General features: G+C 41.3%; 1 protein-coding gene across 2 annotated transcripts in view; it reads right to left on the reverse strand.

The window, feature by feature from the left end:
• The window catches only part of XCR1 (X-C motif chemokine receptor 1), an 83,427-nt gene that overhangs the window by 15,981 nt on the left and 54,283 nt on the right, over positions 1–13,163 (reverse strand). For both annotated transcript variants that reach the window (XM_021068581.1, NM_001001622.1), the window contains one exon: positions 11,249–11,467. The gene's annotated coding sequence lies outside the window, so the exon portion shown is untranslated. The remainder of the gene's footprint in view (positions 1–11,248; positions 11,468–13,163) is intronic.

A 13,163-nucleotide genomic window follows, 5' to 3' on the forward strand; every position in this document is an offset into this window, starting at 1 on the left:
GTGTCACTTAATTACACTCCTCCTAGATTAGTCAGTTAGCACCCTGCTTTGGTGCTTAGAGTATGAAAAGTCATAGAGGTTCAAATCTCTGCCCAGGAAAACGTGGTCACTCTCAAGTGGAGGAGTGTCAAATAATTTGGCGTCTACATTGCAAAACCACTAGATAGAAATTCAGAGAAAAGTTCTTGAAGGAGAGGACAACACGGGCTAAGTCTTAAAAGGTGAGTAGGAGTGAACAGAGAGCGAGAAGAGGAAGAAGGAAGTGGCATTTGGGGACCAGCAAATGTCAACACCAGGAGATAAGAAGCCTCGGAGCTGGTTCAAAGGTCTCTTATTTATGGCTCAAGGGGAAACGTGTGCTGGGAGGGGCAGTGGAAAGTGAGCAGGAGAGGGAGGTAAAGTCCCTTGGATGCTATGCTCAGGAGTCTGAAATTCATCCTGAATGGAGAACTAGGGAAGAATTTTAAGCAGAGGAATAAGGTGTTCAGTGGATTCAGTAGGATGCTTTCAGCTCTAAGTGACAGAGCACAGGACTGAAGAGGTTTAAGTGGTAGAAGCTCTTTAATTTTCCATAGGGAGGTAATGCAAGGGTTGGTAAAGCAAGTCAGCAAGGTTATAAGAACCAAGGTCCCTTCTATTGCACTAGCCTTGGTGTATCTGTAGTATTATTCCTCATGACTGCAAGATGGCTGCTATGGCACCAAACGTCATGGCTTTGTACAGCATCCAGAGCAGAAAATAAGGAGGCATATGTCTAAACAAGTGGATTTCACTGGGAGCAATTTTGTGATGTCTGGGGGGGGAATTTCTGGTTATCACAGCTCATGGGAGTGACTGATATCTAGCAGGTAGAAGCCAGGGATGCAGACAAACAGGACAAACTCCTATGAAAGAAAATTACTAATACAGCAATGGTGCCAAGGTTGAGAAACCCTGGTCTAAACTGACTGGGTGCTCTAGCTTATACAGGGAGGTAAAGCTGCCTCCCTCACTGGAACTTTGGTACTAAGAGCCCAAAGTTCAATTTTATGGCTTAGCTGCTGAGGGATCTGAGGCATTGCCAGATATGTCACTGTATTGTAGAACTACAACCATATTAAGTTCTGGATAGACTGAAATGTAAGAAATGAAATAAAAAAAACTGGACAACAGAAATAGCTATCAGATGGATAGGGAACAGCTTTAAAAATGTACTTATATATTTTCATATATTGAATATAAACATAAATAAGATTTGTTTATGGTTCTCTGTGCATGCCATTTGAGAAGGGTATTATTATATGCCAGATACTGAATTGGTCTGCAGGACATATCTCTCTTTCTTCTTGATACATCTTTAATTCCTGGAATGTCTAGTCCATTGTTGTCTTAAGTGTAGTATCTTTTTTTCCTTCCAGTTTTATAAAGCAGAATTAGTTGGGGTGACCCTGTCGTGCTAGGGGCAGTGATGGTGGGAAGGGGGGAAGAGGTTAACTTAGAGGGCAGGTGGTGTTGCCAAAATACAAGAAATTCATTTTGTCTACTGTCAACTCGGAACCTGAAATGTCTCTGATATTTCCGCTAGAGGTTTCTGGTTGGCCTAATTTTTTCTTAAGAGATGCAATTCTGACTTGAAAGTTTTTTTTCTTCTTAAACAGCTTCCTTTTCCTGGTTTTTTTGTTTTGTTTTGTTTTGTTTTTGTTTTTTGTTTGTTTACCATGGTATCTGCCATTAGCCTTGTTTTTCAAAAATGAGAATTTGTGCTCTGCTAGTTAGGTATAGGTAGAAGTATGCTATGTGTATGTTTGTGTGGTTGTGTGCTCTTGTGTGTGTGTGTGTTCACATAGATTTCCAAGTCAACCCAAGTTGGCTGACAAAGTGCTGGGCTCCTTCAGTGATAAAGATGTGGGTCTCCTTCCAAGCCACCCTCACTATGAAAATCAACAGCTTAAAAGAATACAATAAATACAGTAAACCTACTTACTGTGCCTAAAAATCTTCCATAAGTGGGTTACTGGAAAATAAAGAGCACCCTTTTCAATAATCCAAGGGTCAAAGAAGTCTCAAAGGGAATTAAAAAAAAAATTGAATGGGATAAAAATGAAATTGCAACATCAAACTTTGTGGGACACAGTTAAAGCAGCTCCATGAGGGAAATTTTTAGCACTAAATGCTTACATTAGAAAAGTCAGAAAGAGAAATACCATATGACTTCACTTACATCTGGAATCTAATATGGCACAAATGAACCTTTCCACAGAAAAGAAAATCATGGACTTGGAGAACAGACTTACGGTTGCCAAGAGGGAGTGGGAGGGAGTGGGAAGGACTGGGAATTTGGGGTTAATAGATGCAAACTATTGCCTTTGGAATGGATAAACAATGGGATCCTGTTATATAGCACTGGGAACTATGTCTGGTCACTTGTGATGGAGCATGATAATGTGAGAAAAAAGAATGTACACATGTATGTGTGACTGGGTCACCTTGCTGTGCAATAGAAAATTGAAAGAACACTGTAAATCAGCTATAATGGAAAAAATAAAAATCATTATAAAATATTAAAAAAGAGAAATTGTCTCTCACATGAATAATCTAAGTGCCTATGTTAAGAACTTAGAAAAAGTGAAGCAAAATAAACTCAAAATAAATGGGAGGAAAAAATAAAGATAAAAGAATTGATAAAACTGCAAACATAAAAACAACGGAGAAATGAACAATGAATTGATCTTTCCTTTGTTCCTTGAAAAGATCAATAAAAGTGATGCACCTGTAGGAAGACTAACAAAAAAAGAGAAAGACTCAAATTACTAATATCAGAAATGAAACAGAGGATATCACTACAGATCCTGCAGACATCAAAGATAATAATCAAATTGTATGAACAACTCTATAGCTTAGATGAAGTAGACTAACTCCTCAATAAATACAGATTTCCAACACTCATCCAATATGAAATAAATAACTTGAATAGCCCTGTAATCATTAAGGAAATCAAAGTCATAATTTAAAAACTACTGAAAAGAAATCTCCAGGCCCAGATAATTTGACTGGAGGATTCTTTCAAATGTTAAAAGAAGAATTAACACCCATTCTACACAATCCTTTCCAGAAAACAGAAGAGGGAATACAACAAACTTCATCTTGTGAGTCCAATATTACCCTGATACCAAAACTAGATAAAGATAGCACCAAAAAACTAAACCAAAACAAAATGTAGTATAACTACAGACCAATATCCTTCATAAACGTAAATGAAAAAAAAAATCTTTAATGAATACTAGTATATAGAATGTGGGGTTTATTTCAGGGATATGAGGCTGGTTTACTCCTCAAAGTCACACTATGTAGGCTAAAGAAGAAAAACCACATGATCATATCAATCAGTACAGGAAAAGCATTTGACAAAATTCAACTCCCATTCATGATAAAACTCTCAGAAAACAAACAAACAAACAAACAGGGATGGGCAATGTCCTCAACTTGATAAAAAAAAAAAAAAAACCTATTAAAAAACAGCAGAATAATGTGAAAGACAATGTTTTCCCAAAAGATTGGGAGCAAGGCAAGGGTGTCTGTATTAACCACTCTTGTTCAACATAGTACTAGGAGCTTTGGACAGTGCAATAAGGCAGGAGGAAATAAAAGGCATACAGATTGGAAAGGAAGAAATAAAACTGTCCCTGTCTGCAGATGACATAATGATCTACATAGAAAGTGCCAAATAATATCCAAAACCAAAACAAAACTGAAACAATTCCAGGGATAATAAGTGAGTCTGGTAAAAACTGTAAGATACAAGATCAATATTGTACTTCTATATACTAACAATAAACACATGGAAAGCAAAATTAAAGTACAATATTACTTACAATCTCTCAAAAAAGAAATACTTGTGCATGAATCACCAACAGGTACAAAACATGTATACTAAAAAGTATAAAATATTGATAAAATAAATTTTAAAAGATCTAAATAAATGGAGAAACATTCATGGCTTGGAAGAGTCATCATAGTAAAAATGCCCATTCTCTCTCAAATGATATATGATTATAATGCAATTTCTGGCAAAATCCCACAAGATTTTTTGGTAAGCAGAAACAGGCTTATTCTAAAATTTATATAAAAAGCACAGGAATTACAATAATGAAAACATTTTGAAAAAGAAGAAAGACATTCAAGTCATCACTCTGTTTCACGACTTATTATGCAGCTATAGTAATTAAGACTGTAGGGAGTGGGATGGACTGGGAATTTGGGGTTAATAGATGCAAACTATTGCCTTTGGAATGGATAAGCAATGAGATCCTGCTGTGTAGCACTTGGAACTGTATCTAGTCACTTATGATGGAGCATGATAATGTGAGAAAAAGGAATGTACATGTGTATGTGTGACTGGGTACCTTGCTGTACGGTAGAAAATTGACAGAATATTGTAAATCAGCTATAATGGAAAAAATACAAAAAAAACCCACTGTATATTAAAAAAAAATAAAAAGACTATAGCACTAGCAGAGGGGTGGGCATGAAGATCAATGATAGAGAATGGAAAACCCAGAGTTAGCCCCCATGAGTATAGCCATCTGATTTGCGACAAATGTGCAAAAGCAATTCACTGGAGGAAGGATAGACTTTTCAACAAATGGTGTTGGAGCAACTGGATATTCATAGGCCAAAAAAAAAAAAAAAAAGAAAAAAAAAAAAAGAACCTCGACTTAAATTTAAAATTTTGAATGTTATACAAAAACTAACTCAAAATATATCATGGATATAAATGTATAGGTAAAATTATCAACACTTTTAGAAGAAAACATAGGAGAAAATTTGGGGGAACCTAAAGCTTGGTGATGACTTCTTAGATATAACATCAAAAGTCTAAATAAAAGACAGATAAATGAGACTTAATCAAAATGAAAAACTTTTGCTTTGCAAATGACTCTGTTAAGATAAACTGCAGACTAAGAGAAAGCATGTGCAAACCACATATCAGACAAAGGACCCATGTCTAGAAATAAATACAGAATCCTCAAAAGTCAGCAATAAAAAAGCAATCAATTCTGTTAAAAATGGGCAAAGAACTAGGAGAGTCACTTCATTAAAGAATGACTGCAAATAGGCACATGAAAAGATACTCAACCTCACTAGCTGTGAGGGAAATATAAATTAAGACTATGATGAGATATTACCACATACCTAATAGAAAAGCTAAAATAGGGAGTTCCCGTCATGGCTCAGTGGAAATGAATCTAACTATCCTTGAGGACGCAGGTTTGATCCCTGGCCTCACTCAGTGGGTTAAGGATCCGGTGTTGCTGTGGCTGTGGCGTAGGCTGGCAGCTACAGCTCTGACTGGACCCCTAGCCTGGGAACCTGCATATGCCATGGGTGTGGCTCTGAACACACACACACACACACACACACACACACACACACACACACAAGAAAGAAAGAAAGAAAAAAGAAAAAGAAAGACTAAAATAAAAAATGGTGGCCGTGCCAAATTCTGGCAAGGATATAGAGAAACAATCTCTTACACGTTGCTCTTGGAAATGCGAAATGACATAGACACTCTGGAAAAGAATATCAGTCTCTTTAAAAACTGAACACACACCATATGATCCAGCAGTGACACTTTTAGGAATTTATCCTAGAGAAGTAAAAACTTATATTCTCACAAAAATCAATACATAATTGTTTAAAGAAGATTAACTCTTAATAGCCCCCAAATGGAAACAACCAAAATGTCCCATGATGGGTGAATGGCTAAATTCCATACCATGGGATACTACCCAGGAATAAAAAGGAGCAAGCTTTTGGTATATGCAACAAGTCACGTAGATCTCAGGGGTTTTAGGACTAGTAAAAAAAATCAAAATCTCAAAAGGTCACATACTGAGCAATTTCATTTACATAATGCTCTTGAAATGACAAAAACCATAGAGATAGAAAGCAGATCAGTGGTTGCCAGGGGTTAGGTGGGGATGGATGTTGGGGGAGGTATGACTTTAAAGGGTAGCAGGAGGGACACCTTTGTGATGAGGGAACAATTCTGTATCTTGACTGAGGTGGTGGTTACAGGAATCTACATATGTGGTAAAACAGAACAGAACGATACACACGCATTGTACCCATGTCCAAATCCTGGTTTTGATATTGCACTGTAGTTAAGGAAGATGTAACCACTGGAGGAAAATTGGGTGGGATTTCTCCATACTATTTTTACAACTTCCGGCTAATCTATAATTATTTCAAAGTTAAATAAATTTTAAAAAGCTACTATCCTACTATTCAGCTCAAAAATCTTCAACAATTATCCATGGCTCACAGCCATGGTTTTACAAATTTAGGTACACAAGTATTGTTTATGTTGTATTAAACATGCAGATCCCCAAGTTCCTGCTGTGGCACAGTGGGTTAATGATGCGGCATTGTCTCCGTGGTGGTGAGCGTTTGATCCCTGGCCTGGCACAGTGAGTTGAAGATCCGGCATTGCTGCAGCTGTGGTGTAGGTCGTAGCTGCAGCTAAGACTCAATCCCTGCCCCAGGAATTTCCATATGCTACAAGTGCAGACAAAAAAGAAAAAAAGAAGAACATGCAGATCCCCAGGCCTCAGCCCCAGAAATTGTGATGCAGTAGGTAGGGGGAAAGACTGGGTTCTGCTCAGCAGGTGACTAAGCTGCAGAAAGCGTCTTCAGATGACACTGTAAGAAACTCAGACTCTGTCTCTGGCCTTGAGCTCTTAGTTTACAATTAAAACTCTGCTCTACAACAAAAACATCTGTTCACTGGATCCAGGATTGGGGTAAGGCAATCAAAGTGTCTGGACCAGTGATGGTTATACCAGTGTACACTTGTAGAAATGCCCACTTAACATGGGTGCATTTTATTGTATATGAATGATACTTCAGTGAAGCTGATTAAAGAAACAAAGCAGAGAAACAACCAAAATCCCCAACTTTCTCACAAACATTGGAACCCTATGCTTCAGGGGAAAGCCATCTCTTCCTGATGGGCTATGGGTATAAATGGTGGAGTAGGAAGAGCTCTGGTGAGGGGGTCTCAATGTTTGGATTCTCTTCCTGGTTCTAATAAGAACTGGCTGGACGACCCACGGCTTAGTCACTAAGCCCTCTGAGTCTCATATGCTGTAAGTACTTACTTCCCAGGGCTGGTGGGAGCAGCAGATACACTGAAATACACAAAGTCACCTAGTGAAGAGCTACACATCCATGGAATTTTTACCAGTTCTTAGACGGAAACTGCCCTGTGCATAGCCCTTTCAGTTCAAGCCTGGAACAGCTCTAGGCCTATGAGATTTCAACAGCTATCACGTATATGCAAATTAAAGCTGTCAGACATCATTTCTGCCCATGTATTTGGCAAAAATTAGAAAGTCATAACATTACAGGCTGATGAGAATGGGGAAAGTGAGGACCCTGGAGGCAAGGCTGGTGGGAATGGGAACTGGCATAGCATTTGAAGGACAACCTGGAAGAAGGTAAGGCTGCAAATACCCGCTGACCCAGCAGGTCCACCCTTGGGTTCTTTATCCAGAGATATTCTGCACAGGCCATAAGAGACAGGTGAGAAGATGCTCATTGCATCTTGTTTTGATGGCAGAGATTGGGACAACCTAGGTGTCTGTCGCTAGGGAATGGATACATAAAATGTTGGCAGATGCATACACAGTAAGACAAAGAAGCAATCAGAAAAGGATTTACTAGAGCCGCACAGCTGTAGCTCAAAAACATCATGTTGAATTTTAAAAAGTGTTCCAAGTGATATTTATGGCATAATGTTATTTATGGAAACTGACCTCGTAGAATTGAATAGATTAGATGAGATATTGGTCAGTGATTGCCACTTAGTAGTGGCTCAACACATGACAGCTATTATTTTGAAAAAAGAAAAAGCAGGAGATCACTGAATTCATCAGCGTCAAAATTAAAACATAGGAGTTCCTGTCGTGGCTCAGTGGTTAACGAATCTGACTAGGAACCACGAGGTTGCGGGTTCGATCCCTGGCCTTGCTTAGTGGGTTAAGGATCCAGCATTGCCATGAGCTGTGGTGTGGGTTGCAGACGCGTTGCTGTGGCTGTGGTGTAGGCCGGTGGCTGCAGCTCCGATTCGACCCCTAGCCTGGAAACCTCCATATGCCGGGGAGCGGCCCAAGAAATGGCAAAAAAGACCAAAAAATAAAATAAAATAAAACATAGAACTGTGAAACCTGATAAGTTTCCCCAGGAAGGAGTGAAACAAAGAGTTAGATGTCCATGGTCCTGAATGTCCCCACTAGGTCAGGAAGCCAGCTTTCTTGACAGTTTCAGTTTGAAGATGCTAGAGAAATGTGTTGTTGGCCACTGCCCTCTGTTGAAACAATGTTGTCACTTCTGAGTTGAGAATTCTGACTTGTCATGACACAGTATTTGAACTTCGACTGACTCACTGGGGAAGAGGCAGCCCCCCTGTGTGAACACTCACAGAACATGTTGCCCCTCTAAATGAATCCCTCTAATCATTATAGCTAATACAACACTTAATTTTCTTATGTCTATTCTCAGCACTTGAGTATGTTATTTTGAAAAATGAATCAATCCTCATACAAACACAACTCATCACAGTGCAAACGGAAGAGGCAGGTACTATTGCACTGATGCGAGAACAGAGGCAAAAGGAGGTAAGTAATCTGTCCAAAGTCACACAGCCAGAAAGCAATGAAGCTGGCTCCAGGGTCTGTATTCCAACCAGCTCTGTTAGTATGACTCTTGAATGCCTCTGGTTCCTTTGATCTGGTCATGACAAGTGTTCTACAGCCTGCATTTTGTCCAAATATTTTCTTCCCATTTAAAACACCCTTAGGTCTGTGCCCCATGCCTTGTATGTTCCTCCCGTTCACAGCAAAATTCCTGGAAAGAATAGTCCACACTCACTCTCTTCCCAGAAGCAAGGGAGTCTGCCATCAACAATTCTCACTTTCAAATTCCTCAGGAGTCTGCACTTGACCTGCTTCTTTGATTTGTAGGTGCTCTCTCCAAGTGCCCTCAGGATACATATAATGCTGACATTCTACATGATTACTGAATCAAGGAAATGGACTTTTGAGTTTTGTCCACCAGGGGGAGGTCTTCTCTAAACGCCTGATTCCTCCTCCCTCTCGGCAGGTCAGGTACACCACTCTAGCTGTCAAGTACTGCAAACGTGGCTGGTTCTAACTGATATGTACTTAAATACAAATTACACACCAGATATTGAAGATTTAGCACAAAAGGGAGAATGTGAAATATCTTATTAATAAATTAACAAACTGATTGCATGCTGAAATGATAATATCTAGATTAAGTAAAAGATACTATTAAAATCATTTTTACTTGTTTATTGTTAGATTTTTGAAAATGTGGTGCTACAACATTTAAAATTGCATGTGTGGCTTACTTCATATTCCTATTGGACAGTACAGGTGTAGAGCCTCCCTCCCAATGGCAAACTCTTAAGCTCGTCTGCAGAAAGCTTGGGCTCCAAGGAATCCAGTTTGAAAACCATTCACTTGACTCCATTCATGAAGACACTGAAGCCCATGTGGGCTGACAACTTTTCCATGTGGGCTGACAACTTTATCAAGAAATATTACCAGGGAATTCCCATTGTGGCTCAGCAGTTAATGAACCTGACTGGTATCAGTGAGGATGCAGGTTTGATCCCTGTCCTTGCTCAGTGGGTTAAGGGTCCTGTGTTGCCATGAGCTGTGGTGTAGGTTGCAGACACGGCTCAGATCCCAAGGTGCTATGGCCTTGGTGTAGGTCGGTGGCTACAGGTCTGACTGGACCCCTAGCCTGGGGTCCATATGTTATTGGTGTGGCCCTAAAAAGACCAAAAAAAAAAAAAAAAAAAAAAGAAAGAAAGAAAGAAAGAAAAGGAAAAGGAAATGTTACCACGTGAGGCCTCTTCCTTGTTTGCTTTGGCGGGTCTCCTGCTCAGTCTCTCTTACATCCACTGCCACCCTAGGAACAATTTTCTGTTCTCTGCTGGGAAGTCCAGCCCTGCTTTAGGCTTTGGGCTGCACCCTTCCTGCTGTGGATAGGCTGGCATGTCCCTGGAGACAAAAGCAGTGACTATGGAGCCCTTCTCAACCTTTTATCTTCAACTACCCTCTAGACTTGGTCAATTCCAGTGCCATGTAGGGATTCCAGCTCTTGCTGGAATAAGTCCAACCCAGCTGGAAGGATGAGAAAACAGAGCCAGCCAGACTTGCCACTTGTTGACCCCGTGACCACCATACTGTCACTACAGAGAGCTCATGTTGCCCACAGGCCCTGCTAGCAGAAGCGGGGGACCAGCGATCACATGGCCAGTGAGTCACATGGGAACTGAGTCAGTGGGGTGACTTCTCTGAAGTGGATGCATGAATCAGCAGTGGGGAAGCTGGGAGGCACAGCCAGACCCCGTGTTGCAGGCAAGGATCTTAGCACAAGCCCTGACACCACAAATCTTCCCCACCACAGCCCCTCGGAAATGCAGCATCATGGGTCAGCTGTAGTTTCCTTTGCAGTAGGGGTTGAGACCCTTCACATGTGTGAGCCTGCATGGGTGTGGGTCTGTTCAAATAAGAAGTGTTGCTGGCTTGTGCCTCCTCTTCATGAGGGTGCCACGAAAGTGAGAGAAGACTCTTAGCTTCCCTCCCTATTCTGGATTCCTGGTCAAGGGGCCATGTGGGTCGAGGCTGTGAGTGTGGCCACAGTTGTCTAGGCAGATGCTGCACTGTGCCTGCAACCTCATCTTTGCCTCTTCTGACCCCAAATTAGAGAACTACTGAATCATGGGACTATAAGAGAACCTGTGCTGTGTGGATCAGCAGTCACAAGATGAGGGCTCTCTTCCCAGTCAGTCACAGCTCCAGCTGTGCGATTTGGGGCTAGTCACCATATGTGTCTGAGGCTCACTTGTATAACGGGTATATTATTTATCTACCATACCTTTAAAAAATTCCTTCAAGGAGTTTCCCTGTGGTGCAGTGGGTTAAAGATCCGGTTTGTCTCTATGGCGTTGCTGCTTTGAGTCCTGGCCCAGTGCAGCAGTTTAAGGATCTGGCATTGCCATAGCTGTGGCGTAGGTTGCAGGTGTGGCTCAGATTTGATCCCGGGCCTGGAAACATCCATATGCCACAGTATGGCCGAAAAAGGAAAAAAAAAATTCCTTCAAAACCTAGTAGATTAAACAATGATTATTATCTCACACAATGTTTGTGGGGTCAGAACTTTGGAGGCAACTCACCTGGATGGTTTTGGCCCATGTCCTTTCATGGGATGAGAACAAGATGTCCATGGGGCTGCAGTCATCTGAAGGCTTGACTGGGGTTGGAAGATCTGCTTCCAAGCCAGCTGTGTTCACATGGCTGCTGGCAGGAGGCCCTGGTTCCTGGTCATGCGAGTCTCTCCATGAAGCCTGAGGGTCCTCCTGACATGGTTGCTGCCTTCTCCCAGGGTAAGCCATCTAAGAGACCAAGACAGAAGCCACAGTATCTTTTATGATCTAACCTCTGAAGAAAAGCACTATCATTTCTACACTATCTTACTTGTTATCCAGGTCAACCCTACTCAGCGATGTCAGTACCAGGTGGTACCAACCACTGGGAGCCGTCATGAAGACTGGCTACCATCTTAGTAGTAATAAGTAGCATCAGTAATATCTACCATGTCCATCCCACTAAGACGTCATGAGGTTTTGTTGGCATATCCACTGCAAGAAAAACCATTAACCAGAGGATGCATCTGATAAGGTCAAGGCAGCAGCTGCTAAAAACAGCTCTAAAAGGGGTTGCTGTGGACTGAGACCATTCCAGGAAGCTCCACGGAGGGCCAACACTGAGACATAGTAGCTCAGAGGCCTCTAGCCTCTTTGCTGTCCCCCTATGAAGGTGTAATGTGGAGACAATTAGGAAAGTGCCTGGCAATGTGCCCATTTCATGTGTACTCACTGAGGGAAATTTGCTCAGCCATGACTGCTTTTCTAAGGGAAGCAGGTGAGTCACTGGCTCGGGAATTCCAAGAAGGGATTTTGGGCCAAAGATGGCAGTTGAATGGAGCCCTAATCCTTTGTTCTGACATTCAAATGTATTAATTTGCTTTTCACAAACTCCAACAGGCTATATAAATGTGAAGGTCCACTGTTATTTACCTCCTGGCAAGATGCCCACAGATCATGCCTCAAGGAATCTCTCCACAGACTCCTTAAAGAGTTGGAAAAAGGAATTTAGATATCTTCAATGCTTGCAGCTATCAAAAACAACCTCTCAAAGCTGACTCTAAATCTTTCCTTGTTCATTTATGCCCACTCTTCTCTAAGGTTATTCTGATCACCACTGTTGCATAAAAAAAATCTCTCTGAAACACAGAGGTATAGAATGGCAACACCTGCTTTTATTTTGCTCATGATGTTCTGGGTTAGGAATTCTGGAAATGCTCATTGGGGCCTTTCACCTGTGGGATTTCTCATGGGGTTGTGGTACAATGTCAGCTGAGGCTTCAATCATCTGACAGTCAGCCCAGGATGGATGTCCATGATGGCGCACACTTGGGGCTGGTGGTCAGTGCTAACTGTGGAGTGGAAGCTCAGCTGGGTTGTTGACATGAGTGCCTACACCTGGCCTCTCTGGAATAGTAGTCTCAGAATGGCTGGATTTCTTATACTGTGTTCAGTCCTGCTACTAGCATTGTGAGAGAACCAAGCAGACTATGCATAGCCTTTTGGGAAGCCTCTCAGTGTCATTTCTCCCAAAGCTTATTAGTTATAAGTTATTATGAGTATAAGCAAATCATCAAGCAGGCATAGATTCAAAGGGATGAGAATCGAACTTCGGATGGCAGAGTGCAAGGGTCCACTTAGATAGGCCTGTGGGATGGGAGCAATTGCTGTGGCCATCTCTAGAAAATGGAATTTTCTATAAAGGACCAGAACTGTTTCCCATACTTGAAGCCCGGTATTTTGAGTAGTCTTTGAGCATCTCATTTCATAGTCAAAGACTATTGTGGAGTTCTCTTATGATACAGTAGGATAAGGATCCGGCATTGTTACTGAAGCAGCTTTGGGTCACTGCTGTGGTGCAGCTTCAGTCTCTGGCCCAGGAACTTCCACATGCCATAGGTATGGCCAAATAAAAGACTTTTCAAAGCGGAATAGAATCTGACAG

Source organism: Sus scrofa, chromosome 13 (assembly GCF_000003025.6).
Source record: "Sus scrofa isolate TJ Tabasco breed Duroc chromosome 13, Sscrofa11.1, whole genome shotgun sequence".
NCBI lineage: Eukaryota > Metazoa > Chordata > Mammalia > Artiodactyla > Suidae > Sus > Sus scrofa.